Below are 17,658 nucleotides of genomic sequence, written 5' to 3'. Positions count from 1 at the left end.
ACAAGAGTCAGTTTCTTAGTCGACTGAGCCACCCAGGCGCCCCTTACCATATTTTTATATGAAAGATAGTAAGTCATCGGGAACTTTCCTCATTCCATTCAGATCACAAAGCCTTCTCTAGGAGACATATTACCAGTTTTATATTAGCTTGGCCATTAACCCAGAGGACCTTTTCACAAGTATGAACTATTTAATCCCTTGTCTCTAGAATTTGGGAATGTGTGGCCCTCAAAGTATTAACTAGTATCAATTTATCCAAGAAGAAGTTTTGTCCGTTCTTTTTTTGTTCTAATTGAAGTACAGTTGATATACAGTGTTCTATTAGTTTCAGGTGTTCAACACAGCGGCTGGACAACTCTATAGATTGGCTGTGCTCACCACAAGGGTAGCTATAATCCATCAGCATAACAACGCTATTACAATACCATTAACTGTATTCTCTATGCTGTACCTTTCATCCCATACTTTGTATTTTTTCGTTCCATAACTGGAAGCCTGTACCTCCCACTCCCCTTCACCTCTTTTTGCCCACGCTCAACCCCCTCCCCTCTGGCAACCACCAGTTTGTTCTCCATATTTATGGGTCTGTGTTCTGCTTTATTTTGGTTTTTAGATTCCACATATAAGTGAAATCCTATGGTTTGTCTTTCTCTGACTTTTTTCACTTTGTGTCTGTTCCGTAAGATGTGTCCTAGTAAACAATGAGTATACTTTATTAAGCATTTCTGGTTGGACAAATAAAGAGTGCAGTGGGAAATTTTATGAGGAATGTAATATGATAAGGCTTTGCTCTACTAAGATAGAACCAGGAAGTAAAAAATTACAGTTTTAAAGCTAAAGGAGGACAGGTGTTAGAAACGAGAAACCAGGGGCGCCTGGGTAGCTCAGTCATTGGGCGTCTGCCTTCGGCTCAGGTCGTGGTCTCAGGGTCCTGGGATCAAGCCCCACATTGGGCTCCCTGCTCGGCGGGAAGCCTGCTTCTCCCTCTCCCACTCCTCCTGCTTGTGTTCCCTCTCTCACTGTGTCCTCTCTGTCAAATAAATAAAATCTTTAAAACAAAAAAACGAGAAACCAGGGGTGCGTGGGTGGCTCAGCTGATTAAGCATCTGCCTTCAGCTCAGGTCATGATCCTTGAGTTCCGGAATCGAACCCCGCATGGGGGGCTCTACCTCTGCCCCTTACCCCCCTCATGCTCTCTCTTGCCCTCTCTCAAATAAATACATAAAATATATTTTTTAAAATATTTTATGTATTTATTTGACAGACAGTGAGAGAGGGAACACAAGCAGGGGAAGTGGGAGAGGGAAAAGCAGGCTTCCCGCGGAACAGGGAGCTCGATGAAGGGCTAGATTCCAGGACCCTGGGACCATGACCTGAGCCAAAGGCAGATGCTCAACGACTGAGCCACCCAGGCACCCCTAAATAAATAAAATCTTAAGAAAAGAGAAAAGAAACGAGAAACCAAGGGGTGCCTGGGTGGCTCAGTCAGTTAAGGGCTGAACTCTTTTAATTTTTGCTCAGGTCTTGACCTCAGGGTCTTGGGATCGAGCCCCACATGGGGCTCCCCACTCAGTGGCGACTCTGCTTGGAATTCTCTCACCCTCTCCCTTGGCCCCTCCCCTCCCGACCCTGTGCAGGCGCAAATTCTCTCTCTCAAATAAATCTTTTTTAAAAAAAGAGCGAGAAATCAAAATGAAGGAAGAAGGAAGGCCTGGACTATATGGATTTTAAGGAGCTTGCACGATGGCATTGAACCTGTTCTTTTAACTTGAAACTGTTCGTTGCCGGGCACCTGGGTGGCTCAGTTGGTTGGGCGACTGCCTTTGGCTCAGGTCATGATCCTTCCTGGAGTCCCGGGATCGAGTCCCACATCGGGCTCCCTGCTCAGCAGGGAGTCTGCTTCTCCCTCTGACCCTCTTCCCTCTTGTGCTCTCTATCTCTCATTCTCTCTCTCTCAAATAAATAAATAAAATCTTTAAAAAAAAAAAAGAAACTGTTCATTGCCTAGGCCATTAACTGAGTGGAAGGTGTCAAAAGTGGGCAGTCCTGTAGGCCACACCCACCCGGGGAGCCAAGTTGCACATGGTAGCTTCACAGAGCATAGGAAAGAGTGAGTTGCTGGTGAGTTTGACTTGACAGACTAGTTCTGCCTAGAACTGCTGGTGGGAGTGTCATTTATAGGCTAAACCATATGAAAGTGAATTTTTTACCACTTTTTAAAGATTGTGGTAAAATATATATAACATAAAAGTAATTTTATGTACCATTTTAACCATTTTTAAGTGTACCGTTCATTGGCTTTGAGTACATTCACAGTGTCGTGCACCCGTCAGCAGTTTTCACTTCCAGAACTTTTTCATCATCCCAAACAGAAACACCCTTATCCATTAATTACTCTCCATTCCCTCCTCCCCCAGCCCCTGGTAACCCCTGTTCTGCTGGCTGTCCATGAATTTATCTGTTTTAGGTACCTTATGAAGTGGAATCATACAGTATGTGACCTTTTGTGTCTGGCTTCTTTCATTTAGCATAATGTTTTCAAGGTCCATTCATGTAGCAGCCTGTGTTGGAATTTCATTCCTTTTGAAGTCTGAATAATATTCCATTGTGTGTATATACTACATCTTGTTTTTCCACTCATCTATTGATGAACATTTCGATTGTTTCCACATTTTGGCTACTGTGAATAGTGCTGCCATGAACAAGGAGGAACAAGTATCTGAGTCCCTGCTTTCAATTCTTGTGAGTCTATACTTAGGAGTGGAATTGCTGGTCCATAGGGTGATTTTATGTTTAGGTTGTGGGGAACTGCCAAACTGTTTTCTGTAGCAGCTGCCTCATTTTACATTCCTACCAGCAGCACACAAGTGTTCCAATTTCTCCATATCCTTGCCAGCACTTTCTATTTTCCTTTTTTTTTTAATTATAGCCATCCTAATGGGTGTGAAGTGGTAGCTCATTGTGGTTTTGATTTGCATTTCCCTCAAGACTGGTGATGTTGAGCATCTTTTCATGTGCTTATTGCAAAAAAAAAAGCCTGCTGGGATTTTGATCGGGATTGGGTTGACTCTGAAGATCAACTTGGGGGGGGTAGTGCTATTTTAACAAAATTAAGTCTTCTAATCCTTGAACATGGGTTATTTTTCAATTTATTTTGGTCATCTTTAATTTCTTTTAATGATGTTTGTAGTTTTCAGTGTACAGATCTTGCACTTTTGTTAAATTCATTCATTACTATTTTATTCTTTTTGATGTTAATGATGTAATAGAATTGTTTTCTTAACTTCATTTTCAGATTGTTTATTGCTAGTATATAAAAATATAATTGATCTTTTTATTATTGATCTTATATCCTGTAAACTTTGCTAAACTCATTTTTTAAGCTCTAATAGTTTTCTGTAGTGGATTTCCCAGTTTCTATATATAAGATCATGTCATCTGCAAATAGAGGATAGAGGTGGTTTCATTGGTCCTTTCTTAATCTGTGTGCCTTTTAGTTCTTTTTCTTGTTGTGGTTTGAAACACAAGTACAATGTTGAATAGAATTGGTGAGAGTGGACATCCTTGTTAAAGGTGCACTTTTGGTAGGGTTAAAAGACCGGTGTTCAACACTTTCCAATCCTGTCTGGTGATCATGGGCAAATCACTTATCCTTTCTGTTTATCTAAAATTAGAGATAGCAATGTATGTTCTGGCTACCTCACAGGGTTCTGAGGATTAAGTAAAATCATGTGTTTAACAAACCTACAGTGTACACAGATGGTAGTCTGTGCTCTTTAGGGGCTCATAAGCTAATGGAGAAGAAAAGCCATTCATGGAAATAATTATGAAAACAAGGTAAAATGTGCTACGAATTATTAGGGCTATGAATTTTTTCTTGAGTACCTTGTTAGATAATTTTTGGGGTGAAAACATGAGTCTAGTAATGTACAGAGAAATGATTTTAAAATTTAAGATACTAGTAATGGGCTGTCATCCCTAATTAGTTTGGATTCCATTTTAACAACTCTATTACAAATTAACATAATTATAGCATAACTAAATCTAACTCTGTTCCATTCAAAATATAATAATCTTACTTTACAAGGGTTTGCTATTTTGCATTTAGTGTCCAAAAGCATTTTTAAGTCTAAAGGAAATCTGGTAAATTAGGAACCGCATTTCTTTTCTCTTTGGTCATCGAAGGTAGACTGTATAGAATTGATTGAAGCACACCATTTATTTGAAATTAGCGATAACCTTCACTTTGGAATATAAACATGTAGAAAATAGTCCATGACATACATGGTGGATGTCTTGGGTTAAGGCCTTTCTCGATTCTAACACTGAATTGTATTGATGATTTGGCAAAAGAGGCTAATCTTGCTGTTCAGTACTGTTTTGTCGCTATGCCTTCCATGGCACTTTTTTTCTTTGCTGTTCTAAGGGCTCCTATACTCAAAGGGTGATCGGTCACAGTCAGTAAGGTTGTGAGGACGCCCAAGCGCTGTCAGGTACTGATGCTGCAGGATCATGTGAATGAGTTTCTCAGAGCACTTGCTTCATAGAATGGGGGTGGGAGGCTCCCCCAATCCCCCCATGTTCCCCCCTACCCCGCAGGAGATAGCCACACCTTCTCCCTATCGGCGCGGAGCAGGTGGCCAGGCCCTGGAGACCTCGCACTGCTGCCACCCCCAAGGTGCCCGCCCAATGGGCCTGGCTGGCTTACGGGCCTAGTGACGCGGGTCAGCTCTGCCCCCGGGACCCCCCCACGCACCGCGGGTGCGACCGCCCAGCGCGTGGTCTCAAGATCTCGTCTTTCCGCTGCCCCTCCCCCCACAATCCCGGAAAAAGGGGGAGACTGGTGACGTCATCATCCGGGCACTCGCCGGCGGGGCCACGGCTCACAATGGAACAAAAACAAGCGGCCCAAGTCAAACTCTGAGCGACGCAGCTGCGTTTCGCGCGATTAACCCTGTCCTGGCCACACACTGCCAGATCTCCCAGTTCCTTCTCCGCCGTGGTATGCCAGAGCCTTCCGCACTTCCCTTTCCCCATTTGTCCCTGTCCTCGTGTCACCTCTGTTCTCAGTCCCCTCCCTATATGAGGGGTTTGGAACACAGTTGCCGGTCGTAGCGCGACCCTGGAGGGGCCGGCCGGAAAAAACGGTATTGCGTGAACAATCTCTACCGCATTGTGTTCCCCTCCCCCACTCCAGCTCTCCGGGTTACAAGCGCCTCGCGCCTGGCCCGGCTTCCCTGGTAACACACGCAACTCCCCCTGGCTCGACGGCCCGGGGTGTAGGAGAAGGGAGCAGAAGGAGCAGCTGAGCGGGGGGGGGGCGGGGTAGGGAGAAGGAGGAGAGGAGGGCCAGGGGGCGGGCCCTGTGGGGCGGGGCTTGACGGGGGCGGGGATCCTCAGGGCTTTGGGCGGTGCTGGGGTTAGTGGGAGTCTGCGCCGCCGCGCTGCTGCCGCCGCCGCCACTAGTGCTGCTGCCGCCGCCGCTACCGCCGCCGCCACTGGCCGAGCGTTTTTTTTTCTTTTTTTTCTTTTCTTTTCTTTTTTTTTTTTTTTTTTTTTTTGGTTTGCCGGATCCGCCATATTGGCGAGGACGGGCATCCGCGGCTGCGGAAGCTAGTCTCCGCGGCTGCCGGAGCCGCAACCTCCCAGCACCCGGCCCGTCCGGGCCTCTGCCGCGCGGAGCCCCTCCCCGCGTTGCTCAGCTCACAGGCCTCGCGGGAGCCCGCCGTTGCCGCCTCTCTCCCGGGAGGCGGCCGCCTCAGCCCCCGGTGCTCCGGTCGGCGCCGGGAGCGAGGAGCGAGCCGCAGCAAAGCGACCAGGCCCGGAGTGGGGACAGAGGCGGCGACCAGGGGAAGGTGAAGCCGCCACTGCAGGAGGAGGAGCAGGAGGAGGTGACGCAGGAGAAACGCACCGCCCGGAGCCCGTCTGAGCTCTGAGAGCCCCGGCCCGAGGGGAGAAGAGGGAAGAGGGACACCGCCGCCGCCGCCGGCTGAGGAGGAGGAGGAGGAGGCGGCCGCGGCCACCGCTGCTGCAGGGCGGGCGCGGCGACCAGCGAATTCCGGCGCCCCCTGTGCAGCTCCCTGGTCTTCACGCCCGCAGCCTCTCGGCACACTTTGTCGCCAGTCAGCCCCGGGCCTGGGATGCACCCAGGGTCGGCCTTGTCCTGGGACTGAGTCTTGCAGCTGTTTGCTGCCTCCGCGTGCCCTGTTTCAAGAGAAGACGCCTGTGTCGTGCGGTGAGTAGCCTGCCGCGCCGGGACGACGCGCTTCTCCGGGGCCAACAGCTGGATCTAAGTGAGGGGAGGAGGGCGAGGGGGGTGTGCGAGCCCACGGTTCCTCCGTCGGCCGGCCGCTGGCCGGGCCGGGGGCTTCCCGGCTCCCCCTCCTCCGCCGCGGGCTGGGCGAACGCGCGCGGCGCGGGTGGGGGCGCGGGGCTCCGTTCCGTGCCGAGCCGGCGTCCCGGGAGCGTGTCTGTGTGTTTTGGACTGTAAGGGAAAATGGCTGACGGCTTCGTCCCTCCCCCTCCTCCCCCTTCCAGCCCTGTCTGGGGCCGAGTAGGAGGATGGAGTCGCCGGGCCCGGCGTGCCGCCCCCGCATCGGCGCCCGGGGGCCGGGGTCGGCGGCGGGGGCTACTGGCCCCCGGCTCCCGGGCTTGCGGCCCGGCGCTCGGCTGAGTCGCGGCCGCTCTCCTCCCCAGTCTCGTTCCACTTGACACCAAACGCCATTACTGAGGTGGAGTGATTTGGAGCGGCAGAGCTAGGCCTCGGCTACGCCTGGCTATCAGGCCAGACGACTTGTCCGCCTCCCCCCACCCCCGCCCCCGCCCCCACCCTCCCGCGATAACAGTCAGCTTCTTCTCGGCCCTGTGGACTGGGAGCCTGAGCCGGGTTATCGGCCTCCTACACCTCCTTCGTCCCCCTTCATGTGCTGAGGGCCAAAGCCGCGAAAGATGTTTTGATGCAGAAATCGCCTCCCAGCTACCTTGAACCCACCACCTTTCTATTTTTAACTATTTCTGCCAAAAATATTAGTCTCTGTGAGCTTGGTGATAACGAACCCTTCAGATTTCTTGTGGTACGAGGCTTCGGGTTCGATAAATTTATTTTTCATTCATTGTGAAATACTAAGAGTTACGGAGCAGGTGTATACATTGTTTTGTAATCGTTGTAGGGACTTCTGTGGGGACTGGAACTTACACGGGAAATTTTTAAGATTTCCAATAGAACCTGCTTAAACTAAGCATATTTTTTGAAAGTACCATAGTTATAACCTTAATTGGATTTTCCATCGTGCAGTTTACAGGTGTGTGTAATTTCTTCGGACTGTCTTTAAATTTAACTGAGCGAGTTGTAGTTGTAAATATTCGTGCCTCATTTTGGGCGGAGGGAAATATTTGTAGCCGTCTTTTACCTGGAAACTCACGAGCCTCCTAAATCTACATAATGTTTGTATACCTTCACTTCTGAGGAAGAATCTGGGCTGTATCTATTGATTAGGAAACTTTTCAGCAGGTACTTAACCCTCTCTTGGAGCTCATTATCTACTCTTAGTGATTATATAGTAAGGACTCATTAACCATGACTAGCTTGGCTTTCTTAATCCGTACACTTGAATTTAAAAATAGAGACTGCAAACTCTCCTTTAGATCTCCCTGGTCTACTGATTCAGTGGGCTGCCATTTTGGCTTCAGCAAATGCCTCCCAAGTTCTTAAAGATTAAGCGTTATTGTTCCAGGGCCTGCATAGAGTGACAATCAGAAGTATCTGGAATTGGTGTTCCAAAGGTGAACTCAATGTTTATTACATTTTGTTTTCTTTATTTTAAAAAATAAGGCATTTGGGGTATACGAATATTTTCCCCCTACCCTTTTTCCTGTATTTTTTTGCACGGACGTTCAACTTGGAATTTTTAACATGTTATCTTAATGTTCTCATGCTATTTCTTCCTTTGTTTGCTGACCTTGTAGTTTCTGAGAGGGAAAATTTCTGGAGGGACTGAAGAATGGCAAGAACAGTACATGTGAGAATCTGGATTCTTCAGAAAATTACCTTGAAGGGCAGATTTTACCTTTCACCAAATTGTAATCTCTTGTTGGTGTTCCATAGTTCTCTTGTTTTATCGATGGAATGCTCAAGTAGGATTTACTCTGGATCTTTTTTTTTTCCAGGCTCTTGAAATAAATATTCTGACATCTTAAGAAGATGAGGGATTTCGTGGATGTCTCTTCAAAGATAAATTTTTTTGAGATGGTATTAATAATGCTGTTTATAGTTTTTGAAAATGGATGTTTGTCATGAATTTGCTAGTCAAGTGCTTGATTAGTTGGATACAAGCAAGGGTCCTTTCAGTTTATTTTATAAGGTCAACTTTAATAAAGTTTTTATACTAAAGTTCCAGGATTTTAGTATTGAAACCAATCTTTGTTTAAATTAGGTTAAGAAAGTTGTTTGAAACATAATGGCGTGTTAAAGATCAGTCTTGTAAGTCTTGGCAATTCGGAATGGATCTTATTCTGTGGTTCTTGAGCTAGTTGGGTTTTTTGTTTTTTGGTGGGGTTGTTTTGTTCTGTTTGTTTTTGACTTCTAAAATAATGTGATGGTTTCATAATAGCCTGCATTATATTTTCCCTCTTGCTGGTATGTTTTGTGAATCTTGAAAAAAAAAAATTTTTTTTTTCCTAAAAATCGGGGGGGGGTGGGATTTTAGTCCCTCCCCCCCTTTTTTTGTTTGTTGCTAAGTTCTTGTCTTAGTATAGGGTCTAACGTTAGTGTTTGGGAAAGGGTTAATGCGTTGACCCTCAACCCTTTACTGCACATTAGAATCACTTAGGGGAGTTTGGGTGGGGGGGAACTGATGCCTGGATCTCCCTCCCTAAGACTGATTAGGTCTGATAAGACTGATTAGGTCTGATACGGGTCCTGGGCAAAGGTTTATGTTAAAACCACTGTAGGTGATTTTCATGCAGTCAGGGTTGAATACCACTGTTAATGCTGTTAGTATGTTCTTATTGAACTTTCAAGCAGATAAATAAGATGGATTTTTTTTTTCTTAAATGTTTTCATTTATCAACATAAATAGTATTGTCTTCATCATACAGGTGAGGGATTGAGGTCTGTCAACCAGTGGTGTTTCAGCTACGGTGCCACATTAGTAAAATGACACTGATCACTGTTTTTAAAAAACATTTGGAACTTTCGTTTGTTTCCTGAACCAGAGTAGCTTTAGGTTAAAATTTTGATAAAAATATGACAATCATCTGCAATTTGGGAAATAACCAGTTAGCCAGAGAGGTGCTAAAAGCTTTGCAGCAAGTAGGTTCTTCCTTTTCCATATGTCTCCCAACATGTTCTGGTTGATTAGTTGGTGGGTGTGTTTATGACTAAAATAATGTTAGGCAACATAACGTTCCTAAAAGATGTAAAATCCAGGCATTTGTTTCCCAGTAATTTATTTAAATGATCACATAAATGAACATTTAGTATCATGTGAACTTCTATTATCTCAATTTGAAAATTCTGAGTTTTGTTTAGCTTAGTTTAAAATCAGTATAATTTTCACAAACAGTTTTTAAAACTAAGGGTTTCATTTTGCATTTTTGTAGTATCACTCAATAATGTTATGGATTAAATGAAATAGCAGTAAACGCTTTTATTTGGTGTTTATTTCTCTTAATTCTCTTGGTCTGTTGTGTTAAATTCTGTACTGAGGCTGGGGGGAAAGCCTGCTAATGTGGAATCTATGAGCTTTCTTAATGCGGCACAAGATCTCAAAGATCTTTCTGTTAATGGTCATTGTAGTCTTATTTTCTGTGGTATAAAGTATCAAAAGGAAGGCGACTTCATAGAGCTTCTGATACTACGTTTATTGGAGTTTGAATTATTACTATTGAATATAATGACCAATGTAATATACTTTCAAGGAATAAGAAGTGAAAAAGTATACTTTTAAGATATCTTACCTAAATTTATTTTTCATATGTGCCTGTGTCTTGTGGGCTTCAGTACACACGCACACACTATACGTGTATGCAGCAGCAGATGGGTTTTAATTCTATTTCCAGCTATTGTCTAACAATGATTTTCTGCCTCAGCTGTGGATCAGAATCACCTGTAGAGCTTTTTCAAAATTATTTTCCAAAAATTAAAAAAAGCTAATTTTCTAGGTCTTAACGCTCTGGAAATTATGATTAAGTTTGGGGTAGAAACTAGGCATTTGAAAAACAAAAAATATTTCTGATGTGCAGCTAGGGGGTTCTTTGCACTTCATTTGAGGGAAAGGGAAGATCTGAGACTTTGAGTTTTGTGTGCTACCATTAGGCAGTATGAGTTTAGTTTTGCCACTCACACTGCCAAAAATTCCAGACACAAAGTAGCAAAAAAGTTCAGAAGCTAGATTAACAGTTCAGGATTCCAGAGTTTTATGTACATACACACAACACGCCCGCAAAAATTCATTATCTCTTATGAGCACCTTCTTGGAGTTAAGGTTACAGCTCTCATACTAGCTTATTAATACCTGTTTTAAGGCATTAGTTTGCTTTTTATCCAACAAATATTTATTGGGCATCTATGTGCCAGGTACTTTTCTAGAGATTGCTATTGTCTAGAAGCTTATGTTGTAGGAAGTGAGGAGCATTGGACTGGCTGATCTCCAAAGTCTTTCCTAGCTCTAATTTTGTCATTCTTTATTGTGCTTCATAGATGGAGACTGAATTCTGTTATAAGAAATTTACCTAGTTATGGTATAATCCAGTGGAGTTTTCCTTTTATCTTTGAGTTTCTTTTCAATAGAAATTCAAGCTGATCTCCAGTCTTCTCCAATGAACACAAAAGTCAGGTACAGTAGAAATGGATTAGAATTCTTGCATATTGAGTTTAGGAATAGCTGTATTTGCAGTGCTTTTAATATTTGGCCAGGAATTAAATACTCTGGTGTCCAACCCTTCCTCCTGCTGTTCCTTTTTTGTATTGCTGCTCCGTCAGTTACCTCTATGCTGTTGGTGTGTATTTTTTTGTTTGTTTTAATTATTTTGTTCAGATGCTTCGATTTTTGTCCTCCAAATTTTAGATTTGTGGCATTCATCTCATCAGACTCAAGATTCTAAGTCACTGATACATCTCTAGTACCTAGAAAGTGCCTGGCACATAGATATTCAGTAATTATTTGTTGGATGAATAGTCAGTTCACCATATTATATTGCGGTATGATTTCTCTATTTTTTTTTCCTAATTCTCTTTATTACTTGGAGTCACTTAACTTGACCTGATAATTTTTTTATTCATTTATTTTTATTTATTTATTTGATTTTAAAGATTTTATTTATTTATTTGAGCGAGCGAGAGCACAAGCTGGGAGGAGAGGCAGAGGGAGAAGCAGATTCCCTGCTGAGCAGGGAGCCTGATGTGGGACCCGATCCCAGGACCCTGGGATCATGGACCTGAGCCAAAGGCAGATGCATAACCGATTGAGCCACCCAGGCGTCCTGATAACTCTTTTATGATGAGCAGTCCTGAAAGGAGTCTTAGATCTCAAACTCCTTGTTTTTCAGATGAAGAACATGGCTGCTGAAGTAACTTGACTAAGATAGTGTGCATAGACTACGTTCTGCATGAAGCTCTTAGCATATTTAATAAGGCACAGTAACTATTCTTTGATTTCCATTACCTTTGTAGTCACCATCCTAAAATTCACACTTAAATTTCTCTCTGGTGATGGATAATGGGTAATAAGGTCAGCAATTCTGTCCTTTACCTTTGTGTATTATGGAGCATATAGAATAATCTTTACAATAACTGCCTGAATGGCAAAATCTGGAGGAATATTTGACTCCCAATACCTAGAATTGCATACAAAATTGATGTATCATCACATTTTGGTTTCTTTCAGTTTATCCTTCTGTAACTGATCAATCATAGAAGTTTTGAACACTAGACCCATATTGATTGGTCAGCCATTATCAGAGGAACTGTTTTCCTTGGCATGATTTTGAGCTGGTTGTCTTGGATCCCATCCTTGGTTGCAAACCCTGTAAAGTAGGAAGAGAAAGTTTAGACGAAAAAAAGGAGTAGAAGACTCCCTTTCCTATCCTACTTATGCCAATTTCCTTCCTGCTGACTTTGGTGTTTATTCAGAGTTTAGGTTGTTATCTCTCTTCTGTTGGGGTCTTTTCTCTCGGTTACTTCTAAGAACTGAATACCTCTACGCAATTAGACACCAGAAAGCATGGAAATTATTACATGGTATTAGACCCATGTTGTATCTAACCGTGTATTTTGTCCCTGATCAAGGTAGTGTAGAAAGATTTGGTTGTTCTCCTTGCTTGATAATACCTCCCAAATTCAAATCAGGGATCAGCAGACTTTTCTGTAAAAAGCCAGATCGGAAATAGGTTTGCATGCTAAGAGGCGAAATTGAGGATGTTAGATCAGTTTTCTATTGGTGAAATTTAAAATATGATGGTGCAATTATTTGTAATTCAGGTCTGGTAAGAATAGAATGGGGGGGCTCATAAATACATTTTTTTGCATAATGGAGGATTTAAAGTTAGTGTTCCCTGTCATTAAACTGGTTGGAAATGTTCCTGTGTGAAGTGCATTCTCAGCTTGTGGGCTGTACAAAAACAGGAGTTGGATTTGGTCTGTGAACATAATTTGCCAGCCCTGGTTTAGGGCAAAGTTCTAAAGCCTGGAGGGTTTGTTAAAATAGATATTTGGGCCCCCTGCGTTTGATTCAGTAAGTATGGGATGGGGGCTCAAGAGTATATATATCTGGGGCACCTGGGTGGCTCAGTTGTTAAGCGTCTGCCTTTGGCTCAGGTCATGGTCCCAGGTCCTGGGATCGAGCCCCCACATCGGGCTCCCTGCTCCGCAGGAAGCCTGCTTCTCCCTCTCCCACTCCCCCTGCTTGTGTTTCCTCTCTCTCTGTCTCTCTCTGTCAAGTAAATGAATAAAATCTTTAAAAAAAAAAAATATTTATTTCTAACAAGTTCCCAAGTATGGAACCGCCATTGGAGAATTACTGGCTTAGAGATTAATTCTAGCATATCTTATTTTTCTTCAGGCTTATAGTTTTGTCTAATTTTTCTTGAATCCTTTTTATTTTTTACTTTATTTTAAATTCTGCACTTACATGTTAAACACTTATTACGTGGTAGGTATTGTACCAGATAACAGGGATACAAGGTGAGCAAAACAGAATTGTTCCTGTCTATATACTGGTTAGTGAGTTTAAAAATCAGTTTCTGGGGCACCTGGGTGACTCAGTTGATTGCCTGACTTTGGCTTAGGTTATGATCTCGGGGCTCTAGAATTGAGCCCTGAGTTGGGCTCCCCACTGAGTGGTGAGTCGGCTTGTCCCTCTGCCCCTCCCCCTGCTCCCGCACGCACACACACTCTCGCAAATAAATAAAATCCTTAAAAAAAAAAGTCAGTTTCCACAAACCCTTTAGAGCTAGAGTCTGTGAAACAAAAAGCACCATTTTGAAAGCAGGGCAGTGGTGTTTGATGCTCGTTAAAGGAAAGCTAAATTGGAAGGAGACATTACAAAATAAATACTTCATTAATTTGATGTCTTAGGGGATAATGTTCTGTATAAATGAATTTTTCAGATTCACCAAAGCTTATTTTTATTTTTTCAGGATTTTATTTATTTAACAAAGAGTATGAGCAGGGGGAGTGGCAGGAGGAGGAGCAGGCTCCTTGCTGAGCAGGGAGCCTGACGTGGGGCTCGATCCCAGGACCCCGGGATCATGACCTGAGCCGAAGGCAGACGCTTAACCGACTGAGCCACCCAGGCGCCCCCAAAGCTTGCTTTTAAGTACTTAAACCAGTTTGTTATTTGATGGAAGGCTTTCTAAAGATGTTACATACTTCATAATTTTCATCTGATTATGAAATTAATGTATTCTGTTAAAATGTTTGGGGAGCACGAGGGAATAAAAGCAAAAGGAAGACACAAACCCCACCTTTGATAATTCCATCATGTAGAAGCAACCATATTATTTAGATGTGTGTTAAATCAAAAGTTCTCATCAGTTACATAATTCACTAAGTCATGTATCCTGTGTCTGCTGTCCTGTGCCTCCACTTACTCCTGCCGTAGGACTTGAGTGTGTGCCATTTGTTCATCCTGCCTAGGAGACAGTTTTCATGTCCCTCCTCCCTCCCCTGCTCCTTTTTTAGCTACTGCATTTGTAAACACTGCTGCAAACTTTAATTATGAGTTGATTTTCATATAATAGAACTTAATTTCCCGCTATTTTTTTTCTTTATCCCCCCCCATCCTTCATTTACTTGATTCGCCCAATTCTCCACACACTCCTTATTCTTTCACACCTCTATTTTATTTCTTCAGTATCCTTTTTAGGATAAGTTTCCTATTTGTATCAGCTGGAATTTCCAAACTTAATATCCTTGAGACAGGGAACTGATTAGGAATATAAGTCTTTTAACATTACTGGGTTAGGTTGTGCTCATTGGTTATGTTGGTTGACTTTGTTCAGTGGTGGATGAAATAATTACACTGACACAGGAAATTAAGTATGGCAAATGTGTAGTAAAGCTTATGATACTTTCCTGCACTCAGAGTTGGAAAAACCTCTAAGAACACGTGAATCTATTGTTTGGTTTTGGAATATTTGATATCTATCACATTCTCAGGAATGCATTCTGTATGAAAGGGAAGAGTACTGCCTAGGCTCTTGTGAAAGTGGTTGCAGAAAAACTCATTTACTCCTATTTAATCAGTATGTATATAGTTGTTTACTATATCCTTTGTAGATATAAATCAGTTATCCAAAGTTCTTCTGAGTTTTTGACTTGGAGTGTGTTGAGCTGGGGTGAAAGGGATTGTAAGTCCAGGCTGAGGGTTGGAGGAGGAACCTAATGTACTCCCTGCAGGTGTATTCCTTGTCTGACTGGATGTCATTATTTGAGCCATATAAATGTCAGCTGTCTCAAATTGCTCCTACTCAAGCATTACCTTAGTTATTCTCCGTGCATCATGGGAAGAAGAATCGTGTCAGTGAAAGGAGAAATGGCAAGATTCTTTGGTTTTTGTTCATCTACACAGCCACAAGGATCGTGTTCAGGTATCTCCTTATCTCTCCCCGCATACTCAAAATTGGGGCACCTGGCTGGCTCAGTCGGTGGAATGTGCGACTCTTGATCTCAGGGTTGTTAGTTCAAGTCCCATGTTGCATGTAGGACTTATTTAAAAATTAAAAAATACTGCCCAAAATATACCATGGCAGCTCTATCCAAAAGAGGTCATTCTGACATAATTCCAGTCTGCTTTTCCAAGGTGATTTCTTGTTCTCCCATCTAATCAAACAATCCATACTTGATGTGGATGCCCCAGCCTTTCCTATTCTCGTGGTTTTACTTCTTGGAGCTCCATCTCCCCTTTGTGGCTAGCCTCCAGTGTCTAGCTCACAGGCTATGTTCGTGAAGTATTTTCTTTTTCTTTTTTTTTAAAGATTTTATTTATTTATTTGAGGGAGAGAGAGAATGAGAGAAAGCATGAGAGGGAAGAGGGTCAGAGGGAGAAGCAGACTCCCTGCTGAGCAGGAAGCCCGATGTGGGGCTCGGTCCCGGGACTCCAGGATCATGACCTGAGCCGAAGGCAGTCGCTTAACCAACTGAGCCACCCAGACGCCTGTGAAGTATTTTCTAATTTAGTTGGAAATTGGTCTTTACCGTCTCTGAATTCTGGTAGCATTTTTCCTGTGCTTTTCTTTTGGCCTTAACTTACTCTACTACTTTTTGTTTGTGTTTCTTCAGATAAAGCCCCTGGAAGGTGGCTCTGGAAGTTCCTGAGGCTCCGTTGATAGTCTTAAGTCTGAACTGTCTTTTGTAGGTGGTCACAACCTCCCTCAGCCTGATTGAGAGAGTGGTATAGTAGGTAGTAAAGAGCTCTAATCTCAGTCAAAAGGCTTAGGTTACAGCTGTAATTCCTCTACCAACTAGTGAGGAAGTTCCTTTACCTCCATGAAATCGTAAAGTGAAGGCTTTGGATTGGGTGATTGCTTTCTTATAACAATGAATTCATTCATTTAATACCATACTGGCACAAGGGATACAAAGGTGATTAATTCTTACTTTCTAAGTTTTATTGTCTAGTAGGCTAGACAATTAATTATACATGTGATAAGTGCTATGTTACATAGAGGTGTGAAAAATGGAGTAGTAGAAGAGATGAAGAAATCATTGTAGTTTGAGGTTGAGCGAGGTTTGCTGGTCTTCAGAAGTGTACTCTTTTGGTGGCCCTATGAATTAGAGCAGGGACTTCTGGGTAGAGGGAGCAACTCGAGATGAGGGTTGGTTTGTTGGTTTTTGTTTAATTTTGTTTTTTAGAGAACGCATGTGCACACATGCGAGGGGTGGGGGTGGGGGAGCTGGGGGAAGGGCAGAGAGAGGGAGAGAGAATATCAAGCAGGCTCCACGCAGTGTGGAGCCCTATGTGGGGCTGCATCTCACGACCCTGAGATCATGACCTGAACTGAAACCAAGAGTTGGATGCTTAACCAACTGAATCACCCAGGTACCCCAAGATCAGGGTTTTTAACCTTAACACTATTGACATTTTGGGCCAGATGATTCTTTGTTGTGTGGGGTGCTGTGCTATTCCTTTCTGGCCTCTACCCACAAGATGCCACTAGTACCTGTTGCCCCCTCCCCCCATTGTGATAACTAAAAATGTTTCTAGACATTGCCAACTGTGTCCTAGGGACAAAATTTGAGAACCACTACTTGAAATGGAGGAATGGAAGTGAAACTTCAGTGTTTTAGAGAAAAGTTAGTAGTAGAATGTAGAAGGAGCGTTGGAGATAATTGAGAGGGAAGGGATTATGGGAGGTGAGGCTATATCACAAGGGACGAACTTGGGTGCCACATTAGGGCACTTCTGTTTTGTTTTTAGGGTAATGAGATGGACTTTAAATTAAGTGAGATGATTAGGTTTGTGTTTCTGAAAGATAATTCTGATGGCATTGTGGCAGACATGTCAGAAGAGGTGGGGAGCCAGGAGTATTTGAGGCAGTATTTTTAACACTTTGGCTGAGAGATGATAAGAGAATGGTTGAGGGAATGGAGTAAAGGACGTGAGATAACCTGGGACTCCCCTTGAATGAGGGAGTTGCTGCTAATTTGATTTTGGCTTCCATCATTGAAGGGAGTGTTGAGCTGGAAAGCAAAGCACCTTTATTGTCTTTCCCTTCTTCAACTCTTCCCCCATTCCCAATTTCATCTCTCCACTTGAGAGCTTCTGACTGTTGATATGTGTCAAAAGGTCATAGAGAGGAATCTGGGTTATAGAATAACTGTATTTTCCCCAGTGTGGCTCCATTACTTAAACAGTGGATTATCAAAGCACATGCTTTCATTGCCTCCTGCCTCCCTTAAAATGTAGGGAACTAGAATCTGGTATCCAGAGACTGTTAACTGTTGGCTCGCCATGGTTTATACAGGCATTATTTTACAGCTTTTAAATTAGATTGATATACAAAAGTAGAAGAATAATCTTACTGTTTAAATAATTGCATTAATTCCACTCGCTCCTAGTTTGGAGGGTTTTTTGGTTTCAAAACAGCATTCGTATTTGAATTGAAAGTGGTATAGTCAGTGGGAGGGTACTGGACTCCAGTCAGAAGGGCTGTGTTTTA

General features: G+C 43.3%; 1 protein-coding gene across 6 annotated transcripts in view; it reads left to right on the top strand.

Annotated features, from left to right (window-relative positions):
• USP9X (ubiquitin specific peptidase 9 X-linked) overlaps positions 1-17,658 on the top strand; it is a 157,773-nt gene that overhangs the window by 18,086 nt on the left and 122,029 nt on the right. For 4 of the 6 annotated variants that reach the window (XM_027607495.2, XM_027607496.2, XM_027607491.2 and 1 more), the window contains exon 1: positions 6,104-6,235. The exons of 1 other annotated variant lie outside the window; for it this stretch is intronic. The gene's annotated coding sequence lies outside the window, so the exon portion shown is untranslated. Of the gene's footprint in view, positions 1-4,882; positions 5,003-6,103; positions 6,236-17,658 lie in introns of those variants that run through there. One more of the 6 variants, XM_027607494.2, reaches the window with a different exon arrangement.

This window comes from Zalophus californianus, chromosome X (assembly GCF_009762305.2).
Source record: "Zalophus californianus isolate mZalCal1 chromosome X, mZalCal1.pri.v2, whole genome shotgun sequence".
In the NCBI taxonomy this organism is placed as follows: Eukaryota; Metazoa; Chordata; class Mammalia; order Carnivora; family Otariidae; genus Zalophus; species Zalophus californianus.
Note: the sequence above shows the minus strand (reverse complement) of the source record. Positions and strands in the feature narration are given on the sequence as shown.